Here is a 13,928-nt window from a genome sequence, read left to right as displayed (position 1 = left end):
ACTTTGTCTAAAGTAGCTTCAATGTCATTGACTTTCCTCAGCTACATAATAAGGGACCAAAAGCCCAGCCTCACTTAAAGACAAAGTTATTAGCCCGAGTCAGCTGTAAGGAGACTAGCAAGGTAGTCTCTTAAGGTAAAGAGTCAGGAAAAGAAAAGAATTTTAAAGAAATGCAGTCATGACTGGTCATTACCCAGAACATAGAGTAGGAAAAGATTAGGTGGAAGTGGGCAACCTTTACACAGGGCTGGCTTTCCAGATTTTCTTTCATTCCTTTCCCCAAACCAGGGAGTTAAAGACAGCAGTTTTTCTTTTCACATTGGGTGGGCAAAGGAAAAGTTGAAAGAAGATGCAGCAAGGGGAAGCCTTTTTCTGCCTTCTTCTCTCATTGTAGACCTGGATCAGGCTGGAGGTTCCCTAAGGCTCCACTGTGCCCTCCCCCCTGCCACAGCTTCATTGGACCCAAGATGCAAGCCACAACACAAGGAGTGGAGTACATGGCTCTTGTACTGCTCCCTTTCCATAGTCTCCTTCAGCTCTTCCTAATGGCCATCAAGGACAGAATGGAAACAAGAGGGGCCTAGAGCACCTAGGGAAAGTCCAAAGAGAGAGACTGATTGTACACCTTGCCAGCTAAAGCTAACCCAGGAAGCTCAGCTCTCCCTTCCTGCTCCTCTGGAGCTCTCCAACCCTTTTGGATGCCCATATGACAAATCTTGACTGAAGGACAAATTCTGATGGATGGGAGCCCAAGGATTGGTTGGAGACTGGAAAAAAATAGGCTCTAAGCTCTGGATGCTTCCTGGAATCAATCTTGGGGCTGCTTCTAAGTTTAGGGGATAGGGGTGGGGAAAACCATGAAAGGAACAGGCAGAGAGCTGTATTGGCCGTTCTGTTTATTGCTATATCTCCAGCATTTAGAATTGTTCCTGGCACATAATGGGTACTCAACAAAGTATGTGATTATTAATTGACTGAATGAATGGACACATGAATGAAGAAACAAAAGACTATAAGAAAGAGTAAGACTTCAACAATAAAGATGACACTGAGAGCAGAGAAAGGCCAAAGCTAGGGCTACCAAACTGATTGGTATTGCTAGGTATACAGAACTAATGGAGCCTTTCTGTGTAATTCCTGAATGATATACTTATTTTGTATGCAGTAAGTCCACAAAAGTTTCCTCACAGGAATTTCGCATGCTCAGAGTTGGGTTTTAGAGTTTAATTTGGCATTAATATGAAGAATGGGCATGTCGGGAAAGAGATGAAAATAAGAGAAAAGTTAGGATGGAAAGTATGAGCAAAAGTTCAGGCAATAAGTAGTGAAGGTAATGACACAGAGTTCATGAGTGGAACATGGAACATATAGAGCTCTTATCCTCTGACATCAGGAGTGCAAATTGGTACAACCACTTTGCAAGATAATTGGCATCACCTAGTAAAGTTTAACTGGGAAGACCTGATGACCTGGAAATTTTGTGCATAGGCATATACTCTAGATCAGGGTTGCTCAACTTCAGCATTATTGACATTTGGGGCCGATAATTCTTTGTTCTGGATTCTGTCCTGTGCACTATAGAATGTTTAGCAGTATTCCTGGCCTCTACCCATTAAATGCCAGTAGTACCTCCATAGTCATAACCAAAAATGTCTCCAGAGATTGACAAATGTCCCCCAAGGGACATTGCCCCCCATCGAGAACTATTGTGGTAGAGACTCTTGTACATGGGCATCAGGAGATAAGCATGAGAAGGTTCATAGCACTATAATTTGCAAAAGCATAAAACTGGAAACAACCCACATGTCTATCAATAGGAGGATGAATAAATTATGGAATTTTCATATAATGAATAACTAGATAGCAGTGAAAATTAATTACTATAGCTATACACATCAACATAGATCAATTTCAAAGTTGGGAGAGCAAAGGAAGAAGGAAAAATATAATACAAAAAGCATGATTGTATTTATATTAAGCCCCCAATGGACATGAAAAATAACACATTGTTTAACAGAACATACTAATAAAGTGAACTTATAAAGAAAAGCAAGAGAATGATAACAAAATTCAAGACAGTGGTGTGGTAGGGAATGAGGAGTAACTCAGTGAGAACACATGTGGGCTTCAGAGGCATTGATTATGTTCTAGTTCTCAAGCTTGGTGATAGGTATACAGGTTTTCATTTTATTATGATGCATACTGTTGTGAAAGCAGCTATTCCAAACCTGCTGCCTTTCTTTGGGATTGTCCAATTACTGTCCTGAGCGTGGAACATTCTTCTATATGAAATATAGCTATCTTTTGGCCTTGAATTCTTTCTTACTAGAAGAAGAAGATGACTAGGGTCATCAGATCTTGCCAGTTAAACTTTTCTGTATTCTGAGTATGAAGTGAATGTCCTTGTACTGCTTAAATGTGAGTGTCATATGGCACCTGGCCAGCTCTAACTAGTACATCCGCCCCACTGTGGGAAATGGACAGGGTCTTAACCTTTCCCAAGTGTGTGGGTGGAAAGGAAACTAGCCTTTTTCTAGAAAAGGCATAAGGTTTTCAAGGTTGAGGGACTGAAGGACTCGCTGAGCACAGATTTTACCCACATTAAAATAGAAAAACCCACAAATACGCAGATAAACAGGAAATGCAGGAAATGGCCCTGACCTGATACGGGGATGAGCACTCAGAGACTGAGAGAAACCTGTAATATTAGAGCTGTATCAAACTGCACAGAGCATCAAGTCTAACTTCTGAGTATGGACATAGGAGGGGGAGCAGGGCCCAGGGAGAAAGTTTCTCAGTTACCCAGAGGTAGTGCTGAGGTTAGAGCCATACAGATCTCTTACTCCAAGCTCAATGCCTTTGTTCTAGAGGTTAAGTTTCCCATCAAAAGCCGTGGATATTGCAATTCTGAATGTTAAAACAGGAAGTAACCTACGATTTTGTAGATTTGGTAAAATTCTTCCTTTATACTGGTGAGAAAACTGAGACCAGAGAAGAGAAGTAACTGGCAAAATTTACATACACCCAGGGTAAGCAATGGGGAAGGGAAGATGAATGTGAGGTGTGGGAGAGCTGGGCCCCACAAGAACCCACAGGATGGGCTAAAACCCATCTTAGTTATTTTTGCCTTTGCCTTTGATGATGTGCCTTTGCCTTCTGCCCTGCAGAGGTTGGATATTTGGCCCTTTGTCATTAATTAAACATATACCTGGTCCAGAGGTCAGAAAATTTGAAATAGAGTCTAGAGGAAGGTGGAGGATTTGCGGGCTTGGGTACTGTCTTATGTCAACAAGGTGAGTCAACAGGTAAGGGACAGTGTATGTAAGCTACCAAATGGTGGCTGCTTCCTTCCACCATCCAAATCTCTCATAAGAATCTCTTGTGGCCTATTGTAACCTACGGGAAAGGTAATTCTGTGAAATGCAGTTAAGTTTAGCCAGGTTGACACCATTATGAAGCCAAGTGCTATATGAAAACAAAGCTGAGGAATACAACCTGATTGGAAGAGGAAGGAGATATAAGCCTAGGAGGCATTGATGGGAGGTATGGAATATGTTTGGGAACCAGCAAGTAGTCTAGTTTGTCAAATACTCGGGTTATATGTAGGAAATATGCAGATATTAACCTGAAAAGGGAGGTTTGGGACAATATTAAGTGGATCTTGAATGCCAGAGTGATGAAACTAATACCATAATAAGTGGACAAATTATTGAAGTTTGTTGAGCAGGCAAATGGCATATTTGGAAACTTAATCTGTCAGCAAATAAAGGATGGATCAAAGGGAAGATTCTGGTAGGACAAAATCATGGGGTAAACAGAAGACTTTAGCTCATTTCTGCTTTATTCCAGCCTTCAAGCATTAGAGAGGCTTGAGAAGGAACAGGAATTGCTCAACTTCTCCATGGCACTCAGTTATCAACTCTTTTCTATCTGATCCTGCAGGCTCTTTGGTCCTAGTCACCAAATGCTCTCATCTCTCAAATATTCTTCTCCATATTATGAGGTTTTGCAACTATTGGTGGTTAGTCTGAAAATGAAAGAGGCAAGGTTTTCCTGAGAGTATGGGTGCCCAGAGATATCTCAAGGGGTTGTTAGAAGCTGGCTGTATACCCAAACCAATTAAGCTCTGCTTTGGGAGGTACAGATGGACATGTTTGCAGATTAGGGGGAAAGAAGATGAAATAAGCCTCCTCTTGGCTTTAGACATTGCAATAACTCTTCAGTTCTCACTTTAGTAGGTAGTAGAGAGCAAGCATCTCACCAGTGAGTCCACCACACTTAGTATGTGATTGAAAAGTCCAAGCAGATCAGTACCCCAGCCCCAGCTCTGGAACTTGGAGTCAGAGCTCCAGTTCCAAACAACCACTCTTCCTCTTAGACCCTCAGTTTCTTCAAGTGTAGAATTGAAGTAAAAAATAATCCCTGCATTGCTTACCTCAGAGCTGCAGTGAGGGTCCTGTGAGATGGCAGCTGTGAAAGTACTTGGTAAACTGTAAAGAGCTGAGTCATCATTGTGGTTATTATAAAAGAAGATCTTTACTGGGATGAGCAATGCTGTGGAACTAGTAGTGCTTAATAAAGAATTCCTGGTGATGCTGCTGCAACTGAACATTTGGCTTATGAGAAAAAGAATTACAGTTGGAAACAGAAACTGGGTAACTTTCATTGTGAAGTAAAAGTAACACAGAAGCCATCAGTACAGGGACCTGGGAAAAGGGGTCCCTCCTGCTGACTCCATTACCCCTTCATTCCCTCTTTCGGATGTCTCTCTTTTGAGCTTTTCTCCTCTCCATTTTTTTAATCAACTGAATTAATCTCATAGCCTATCTCTTGAACCTCTCTCCATTTCACCTTTCCTCTAAATTCATTCTCATTCTCTCTCATTTCTTTACTTTGTTTATTAAACTCTCCCCTTTGCTCATCTTTGTCTATTTATCTTTAATTTTCACTCTTTTTCTGTCCTTTTCTCTTTTTCCCTTTCTCTCTCTCTCCCTCCCTCTCTCTCTCTCTCTCTCTCTCTCTCACACACACACACACACACACACACACACACTTAAAACCAATTCTTTCTGCTGAGAGGCTCAAGGAGAGCCTCCCAGCCAGTGTTGCTAGGCAACTGAGTATCACATGGCCAGCCCCACATTTTCTGTCTGCTTCTTCAGAACGCTATTGCTCAGACTCTGTACTATATAGCTCACATTGAGTATATCTGAGTAAAGAAAGGGCTCAGGTGATACACTTACAGTTGGCCAAAGGTGTCAGCTTGCTTTGGGGTATCTAAGTTGCTGTAAATATAGTAGGAAGGGGAGGAAAGCTAAATAAATGAGAACTACAATAGGATGTCATGAGTTCTTGCAAACACTCTTCAGAGTGGGGGGTTCTTGTATCCATGGAACTCCTAGGTACAATATGGAAAGGCTACAGGTACTGTATAGCCTCATGTAAAAATCAAATATACTCAATTGACTCTTGTTATTGTGAAAGTTTATAGCTTTTATCAAATTATCAAAGGGAGAAAGTCTTTCCAGGAAGTTCTTACATATATTTCCAATTCCTATCAAGTTGTCTGTGCTGAATGTTTTCTATTGCCCACCTCCATACCCAAGATTCCTATTTCTACATCCTGCTTTGATTTGCATGTGCTACTTCAATGGATTTCCTTGTCCTGTGGCTTCCAGGTGGGTCCAGCCAATGGGAAGTGCTAATAAAAGATCAAAAAGAGGGGTTGGAGAAGAGTTAGGACAGAGCCTCCTCCCTGCCAGCTTGCCAGAGGTTTGTTGTACTCCTCAATTGAAGAGCACAGATCATGTCTTGAAGCCTTCTCCATATAGCTACCATCTACCTCTGGGCTCTGGTAACTGCTATGTCCTCTTGCCCCTTCAGGCTCAAGGACAGTAAGGGCTCTGGCAGTTAACATTTCCAGGGAAACTGGTTGGTGTCTTTAAACCATGATCACACCTCAGTAAATATTAAATTTTATTAAACTCTCCTCAAATGATACAGTTTGAAAGGGTTATACACTTCCTATAATAGGACCCTCCTAATAAATGGAGTCTTAAAAAATTAAAAGGTGGAGGCAAGAGATAAGGATTTTGAAATTATCTGCAAATAGCTATATAATTCTCTCTGAGATATCTTCATGTTGTTCTACGAAGATTCATTGCCAGGAAAGGAAGAAACATGACTAAGTTTGATGGTTCCTAACTCTGATATAATTCCAGTGGATCAACTGATGGTACTTGCCTCCACAACAATGACTTCAGATTAAGAGGGAACCTTATAGCAATGGGTATTTCAACACTCTTGATTCCATGGGTTTTTCTCAAGACGGTTTTCTCATGCCACCTTGCTCAGTTGTTCAGGAGTTTATGAGGGTCCAGGACTGCTGAATAGTTATATCCAGGTATTACTCTGCTTGACAATTGATCAGTTGAGCAATGGGTTCCTTGGCATATGGCTTTCTGGTGTTGGCCACTGATGGAGTTTTCTTCAGTAAAGTCTCTGACTCTCCTCTACTTCTACTTCCGCCCTCTGACTCTACCCCTTTCCCTGTACTCTGTCTCTTCTTTTCTCCCCAGTCTGTGGAATCTGGGGCAGGAGAGAAAAAGTAGGTTACAAATGCTTCCAAAGCTTCTCTGTCTTACACCTGAACCTCTGGCTTTTGAAAAACTCAACAGCCAAGATTTAGACACCTTTTTTTCTCTGGTTACACTCTGACAACTTTCCCTAAAGCCATAGGTGACTCATGTCTAGCATCTTGACTGGGAGGGAGAGGGTCTTGGGGAAATTTTAATGAAGCACAGAAAAAGAAAATGCACAGGTTAATGTTTCAATACCTTATCTTGTCATGGTCACTTTATGTTGACTGTAGATGTCTTGAGCATTCAGGGTCATTTAGACTTAGAAATTCCTCTTTTTTCTGAACTGGTAGCCTTTTTTGAATAAGATTGTGGAGGGTGGGCAATATGAAGAAAAAAAACAGGGAGGACATAATTTCTGGGCTCTTCATATGTGTAGGAGGGTTTCATTTGTTTTCAATTAGCTATAATCGTGCTTCGGATAAACCTCATTGGCTACGATAATGCCACTGCGCAAAGCTGGAGGGTTTCATTTGTAATTGAGGATACCACTTGGGAAGTCCTTAGCAATCTATCAGACAAGATGATTTGATCCAGAGATCCCACTTTTATGAGTCAATTGAACATTTTCACATTTTTATGTTCCTGATTTCACATCTAACTGGTTGTTCTAGAGATATTGCAGTAGAGCTTGTAGCTGGCTAGTCATGTTCACCTAATGTAATAGAAAAGACGAAGATATTGTCCTGACAGTGATAAGCTGGTTCATTAAGTCTCTTGGGATTTTGCTGGAAAGGCTGGGAAATTACACAGCAAAAACAGCATAGTGCTGTATGCAAAGAGTCTTGTCTCAGGAAGAATGCTGTGTTCCATTTATTGCCTTTGTGCACCCAGACCTGATTATAGACTCCCTGGAGGTTTTACTTTGTGAACCATCTGGCCTATCAAAAATGTTTGAATAATTCAGGGATGAGAGGAAGCACTTGCCCATTTCTTACAGTAAATTGGCTGAGTATAGTAATCAATATGGAAGAATTTTTTTCAGTTTTTCATTATTTTTCTTAGTGCAATACCCTGGCTAATGACGTTTGAGATTGTGTAAGGGGGTGGGAGAAGGAGCAGACTGAATAAATACATCAGTTCCCCATGAAATTTCTTATATTGCAAGTAGATGATTGAGTCTTCTAGGGAGCAGATGCTGGATTGGAGATATAGGAGTGCAAGAGGCTCAACATCTGTGAAAAATAAAAGAGGCATGAAGCATGACTGGGCTGGAGGCCCCTTAGATTTCAGTGCACATCTGACATAGTTTCAGCCAATCTAACAGAGAGCTCTGGAGCAAAGATTTCCCATTACAGGAATTCTTTGTTGGGCAGAAATGGCCAAGGCCTTGTTAGTCATTGGCTAGGGACTACCTAGGAACTGTGTGGTCTCCTTTCAAAAAGTGAGATGGATCATGAATATGCTAATAGCTGGAGGCTGTCAGATAACTGCACTCTTTTCAGGTGAACTGCAAGTTCTTACTTGAAGGGAGACTTGAATGGTACACCTCTGTAGCTGCCACAATGATCTGCTGAATTTGGTAGTAGAAATGTTTTGGTTATTCTATTCTGTCATTCATCTCACTTCACAAACATTTGACCCTGTGGCCATTGAATGGCATGAATAACATATAAAGAAGCTTGAGCCTTCAGATAAATAGTATGTTCTTTATGTAGCCTTAGTATGAAAGTGATTCATTTGGAAGAGGAGATAATGCATATAGAGTTGAACTCTGTTCTAAAGAATTACAATGTCCAAGACTCCTAAGAACCAAGAGAATGCAGGATTCAGAATATCTTTGGAAAGAAAACTCCAAATTTTGTTAGTGTGGCAGATCCAGAGGTGAAGGCCTCTAAACAATCTTACCCATAGCCACCAAGAGTACTTGTGCCATAAAATGATATCTGTCCTATAAACCTGCCATTTATGGAACTGGTTGGAGCCTTAAGGACACTCAAAGTCAATATAGATAATTTCTCAAGTATTTGACCTCATAGTGGATATGTGTTTCCTTGGAGGCTTTCATCCTAACCATCTACTCTATGATACACTAAGGCTATGGGGCTCTCTGCTGAGAAAAAAATCTTCATAATAATCTGGTTCCTTGGAAGACCATTTTTCAACCTCTGGGAGGCTTTACTTCTACTTATTTGGTTTCAGAGTTACCAACCTCTATGGCCCTTTCACGGAAACTCTACCTATGCCATCCCCTACTCCTAACTTAACATAAATAGTGTCAGTTAAGCTCCTCTAATTCTATGGTATTGTAATTTGTGCAGGCTCATTCCTCATAGTCTGACTCCTAGCCTGGTGTAGAAGAACTTGGTCAACTCATTCCATATGGTATATGAAGACTAGAAATAATGATGGGCTAATATTATTGATGATACCTAATAATTATTAAGCGTTCATTATTTTCCAGGGGCTGTATACAAACACACACACACACACACACACACACACACACACACACACACACACAGTATATATAATTATTATCCTTGTTTTACATATGAGAAACTGGAGATTTGGTAGATTAACTAACTTGTCCTAATTTACCTCAGCAAATGAAAGGTAGAGCTGGGATTCAAATCCAGGCTTTTAATCACTACACTGATGCAGAGTCTGTAGGTCACCTCAGCCATATGGAGTGAATCTCTCTCTCAGAAGATTCAGGAAATAATAAAAGACAAGGAGTAAATAATTTAGATGGGAGTCATAAGACTTAAAGTTTAATTCTATTGGAGAAGAAAGATATTTGGACAGCCACAGAAATGGAGATGGCAGTAACAGTCAGGCAAACTAGTTAGGGAAAAACATGGTAAAGGGGAATTGCTCATGAAGGAGTCTGCCTTAGCCCACAAGGGAATTTACTACAAGACATGTTCTGGCAGTCAGTTATTTTACTTCCTGCCTGGACCTAGAAGGAATGTCATACCAAAATATGGTCAGCATACAACAGGGGTACCTGGAAGGTCCTAGTTATTGGGAACCTAGCTATGCAAAAAACTATGGCAGAAACCCAGTTCTAGCTAAGCCACAAATCAAGTTTTGAGGAATTAAGAATGATAAGCAGAAGCAAGCAGATGCTACAAGTTCAAGCTGGTTGGTAGGTAAGATTCAGAAACCAGAAAGTTAGAGCTTACAAGTAACCAACAACAACAATAAGTTGGATGTTGACTCAAGATGGAAACTCTCTGGCCTCTGCTATTTCTATCCTCCCTTTTAAATCAGGCCTCCAAATGCCAGCAGTCTGAATTGTAGTTAGAAAACTTGCTGGCGATCCCACCCTTGAGTACAGAGAGTTACTCTCATGCTTCAGATATTGTGAAATTGTCAATGTGACTTTCAGTTTATTTATGTTTTACATATATCTACTATGATTTTAGTCATGCTTTATAGAAAAAAGAAGCAAATTCAGTGTTTTTTTTTTCAAATACAATGCTTTTAAACTTTACATTAGGCAGAAATTCAGCCATCCTACCAATGTAAAAATGAGTCTTGGTTTTCAGTGAATTAATTCTTCACAAGAAAGAAAAAAATACAACTTCGAGTTTACTAAAATTGAATTAACAAAGTTAAGAGGTTGAATAAATAGAGCTAGAAAGAAATATAAATTTTCGTGAAAAGTAAGTTTTGTTTCAAAATATAATTTGAATGTAAATAGAACCAGACAGAGGATCAGAATTGGGGCCATTGCAAGAGTTTTGAGGAAGTGCAGATTAAGCACTATTTAAATTGGAGCAAGCATTTAGACTAAAGTGAAAAAACGACTTCTTTCCAACTATGCTCTCCCCAGAGAATCAAAGTGAATCTAGCCTCCTAGTTGTTCTCTAAGTTGGATCTGGCCATAACAACTACCAGGAAAGTACAAAAATCAGACCAAGAATTGGGAGATGGCAGTAACAGTCAGGCAAACTAGTTAGGGAAAAACATGGTAAAGGGGAATTGCTCATGAAGGAGTCTGCCTTAGCCCACAAGGGAATTCACTACAAGACATATTCTGGCAGTCAGTTATTTTACTTCCTGTAAAGTATGTTTTGGGGACCAAATGATACAAAATAACAGATTCTGCTGACTTCTTTGAATATCTCTTTCATTCTCTTTCTTGTCTTTCTTCCTCTTCTCTTTGTCTCCAGCCTTCCCTACTTCAACCCTTGACTCTTTGGTAATGAATCTGAGTAGTTAATACATTCTATTCCAAATGGCTTTTGGCTTCCTGGTAGTGATTGCTTTTAGCAGGCATCCTTCTTTCCAAATATGTGTCATCAATAAATATTTTTAGAAGAAGAGTGGATTGAAGGTTGAAAAAAACCTCAGTCCAACAGTGTTCTATTCTCCTTTGCTCCATTTAAGAATTATTAGTACTTGTTAAGCACTATGTTCTTCTCTTACTGAGTCTAGATTTGTCCTTGCCAGGGCCCCATTTTTCATCTTATTTCCTACAGGACTACACATCTTTTTGAGGGCAAAGTCTGTATCTCATTCATCTCTACTTTTCCAGGCCCTAAAGAAGCACTAGTGCTTAGCAAAGTATTGTTGAATGAATACTATCTTATTCTTGCCTCACCACAGGACTTCTTTTTTTTTAAAATTTATTTATTTATTTATTTAGTTAGTTAGTTTTTATTGAACTGGAATAACTTATTCCAGTTAGTTAACATACAGTGTAATATTTATTTCAGGTGTACAAGTTAGTGATTCGACACTTACATGCATCATCTGGTGCTCATCACAAGTGCATTCTGTAATCTCCATCACCTATGTAACCCATCCCCCTACTTACCTCCCCTCTGGTAACCATCAGTGTGTCTCTATAGTTAAGAGTGTGTTTCTTGGTTTGTCTCTCTCTTTATCCCCCCCTCGATCATTTTTTTTGTTTCTTAAGTTTCACATATGAGTGAAATCATATTATATTTGTTTTCCTCTGACTGACTTATTTTGCTTAGCATAGTATTCTCTAGCTCCATCTATGTCATTGCAGATGGCAAGATTTCATTCTTTTTTATGGCTGAGTAATATTCCATTATTATTTCATTATATATAACACATCCTTATCCATTCATCAGTTGAAGGACATTTGGCTGTTTGTATAATTTAGCTACTGCTGATAATGCTGCTATAAACATTGGGGTGCATGCATGTGTCTCCTTGAATTAGCACTTTTGGGTAAATATCTAATAGAGCAATTACTGGATCATATGGTAGTTCTATTTTTAATTTTTTGAAGAACTTCCATACTATTTCCCAGAGTGGCTGCAGCAGGTTGCATTCCCACCAACAGTGTGAGAAGGTTCCCCTTTCACCACCACATCCTTGCCAACATCTGTTTTTTCTTGTGTTGTTAATTTTAGCCATTTTGACAGTTGTGAGGTGATATCTCATTGTAGTTTTGATTTGTGTTTCCCTGATGATGAGTGATGTTGAGCATCTTTTCATATGTCTGTTGGCCATTTGTATGTCTTCTTTGGAAAAATGTCTATTTATGTCCTCAACCCATTTTTTTTTTAATTTTTATTTATTTATGGTAGTCACAGAGAGAGAGAGAGAGGCAGAGACACAGGCGGAGGGAGAAGCAGGCTCCATGCACCGGGAGCCCGATGTGGGATTCGATCCCGGGTCTCCAGGACCGCGCCCTGGGCCAAAGGCAGGCGCCAATCCGCTGCGCCACCCAGGGATCCCCCTCAACCCATTTTTTTAACTGGGTTATATGTTTTTTGAATGTTAACTTTGATAAGTTCTTTATATATTTTGGATGCTAACCCTTTATCAGTAAAATCGCAGGACACAAAATCAACATAAAGAAATCTGTTGCATTTCCATATACCAATAATGAAGCAACAGAGAGAGAAATCAAGGAATCAATCCCATTTACAATCACACCAAAAGCCATGATACCTAGGAATAAACTTAACTGTAGAGGTAAAGGACCTGTTTTCTGAAAATTATAAAACATTGATGAAAGAAATTGAAGATGACACAAAGAAATGGAAAAAGATTCCATGCTCATGGATTGGAAGAACAAATATCATTAGAATGTCTCTATTACCCAAAGCGACCTACACATTTAATGCAATCCCTATTAAAATACCACCAGTATTTTTCACAGAGCTAGAACAAACCATCCTAAAATTTGTATGGACCCACAAAAGACCCTGAATAGCCAAAGCAACCTTGAAAAAGCAAAGCAAAGCTGGAGGCATTAAAATTCTAGACTTCATGGTATATTACAAAGCTGTAGTGAACAAAACAGTATGGTACTGGCACAAAAATAGACACATACATCAGTGGAATAGAACAGAAAACCCAGAAATGAATCCACAACTATATGGTCAGGGAAGAACATCCAATGGAAAAAAGACAGTCTCTTCAACAAATGATGTTGTGAAAACTGGACAGCCACATGCAAAAGAATGGAACTGGACCACTTTCTTACATCAGACACAAAAATAAATTCAAAACAGATGAAAAACATAAATGTGAGATAAGAAACTATTAAAATCCTAGAGGAGAACTCAGGCAGTAAGCTCTTTGATATTTGCCACAGCAACTTCTTGCTAGATATATCTCCTAAGGCAAGGGAACCAAAAGCAAAAATAAACTATTGGGACTGCATTAAAAAAAAAAAAAACAACTTCTTCACGGTGAAGGAAACAATCAACAAAACTAAAAAGCAGCCTACAGAATGGGAAACGATATTTGCAACATGGTACTTCTATCTTTGAAACAGTCAGGAAGTATAAAGGACTTCTCTTGTGAGCAGCATGTGTAGGACAGTTCCATATCTCTTCTTGCAGAATTGACATCAAGAGATTTTAGAAGCATGATTTTTGTACCTGGGCAGCTGGTGATTGTTGGTCTCAGTGCCTCCCCCAAATAAAATACAGATTTAGAGATACATGCACCCCAATGTTTATAGCAGCATTACTAACATTAGCCAAACTATGGAGAAAGCCCAAGTATCCATCAACTGATGAATGGATAAAGAAGAAGTGGTTTATATAATGGAATATTACTCAGCCATCAAAAAGATGAAACCTTGGCATTTCCAATGACACGGATGGAAAACAGATGAAAATATGGGGAGGGGGAAAAAGAAAAAAAGGGGAGGGGATCCCTGGGTGGCTCAGTGGTTTAGCACCTGCCTTCGGCCCAGGGCGTGATTCTGGAGTCCCGGGATCGAGTCCTACATCAGGTTCCCTGCATGGAGCCTGCTTCTCCCTCTGCCTGTATCTCTGCCTCTCTGTGTGTGTGTGTGTGTCTCTCATGAATAAATAAATATAATCTTAAGAAAAAAGAAAAAAAAAG

At 39.7% G+C, this 13,928-nt stretch overlaps 1 non-coding gene and 1 pseudogene across 1 annotated transcript; one reads left to right on the top strand and one right to left on the bottom strand.

Annotated features, from left to right (window-relative positions):
• Positions 1-7,017: 7,017 nt before the first annotated feature.
• LOC112909812 (U4 spliceosomal RNA) lies at positions 7,018-7,099 on the bottom strand (annotated as a pseudogene).
• A 6,260-nt stretch (positions 7,100-13,359) lies between these two features.
• On the top strand, positions 13,360-13,491 carry LOC112909811 (U11 spliceosomal RNA). Its single transcript, XR_003233158.1, has one exon. It is a non-coding gene; the product is annotated as a U11 spliceosomal RNA (small nuclear RNA).
• The last annotated feature ends 437 nt before the right edge of the window (positions 13,492-13,928 follow it).

This window comes from Vulpes vulpes, chromosome X (assembly GCF_048418805.1).
Source record: "Vulpes vulpes isolate BD-2025 chromosome X, VulVul3, whole genome shotgun sequence".
Taxonomy (NCBI): Eukaryota; Metazoa; Chordata; class Mammalia; order Carnivora; family Canidae; genus Vulpes; species Vulpes vulpes.
The sequence above is the reverse complement of the archived record's forward strand: the minus strand, read 5'-3'. Positions and strand labels throughout refer to the sequence as shown.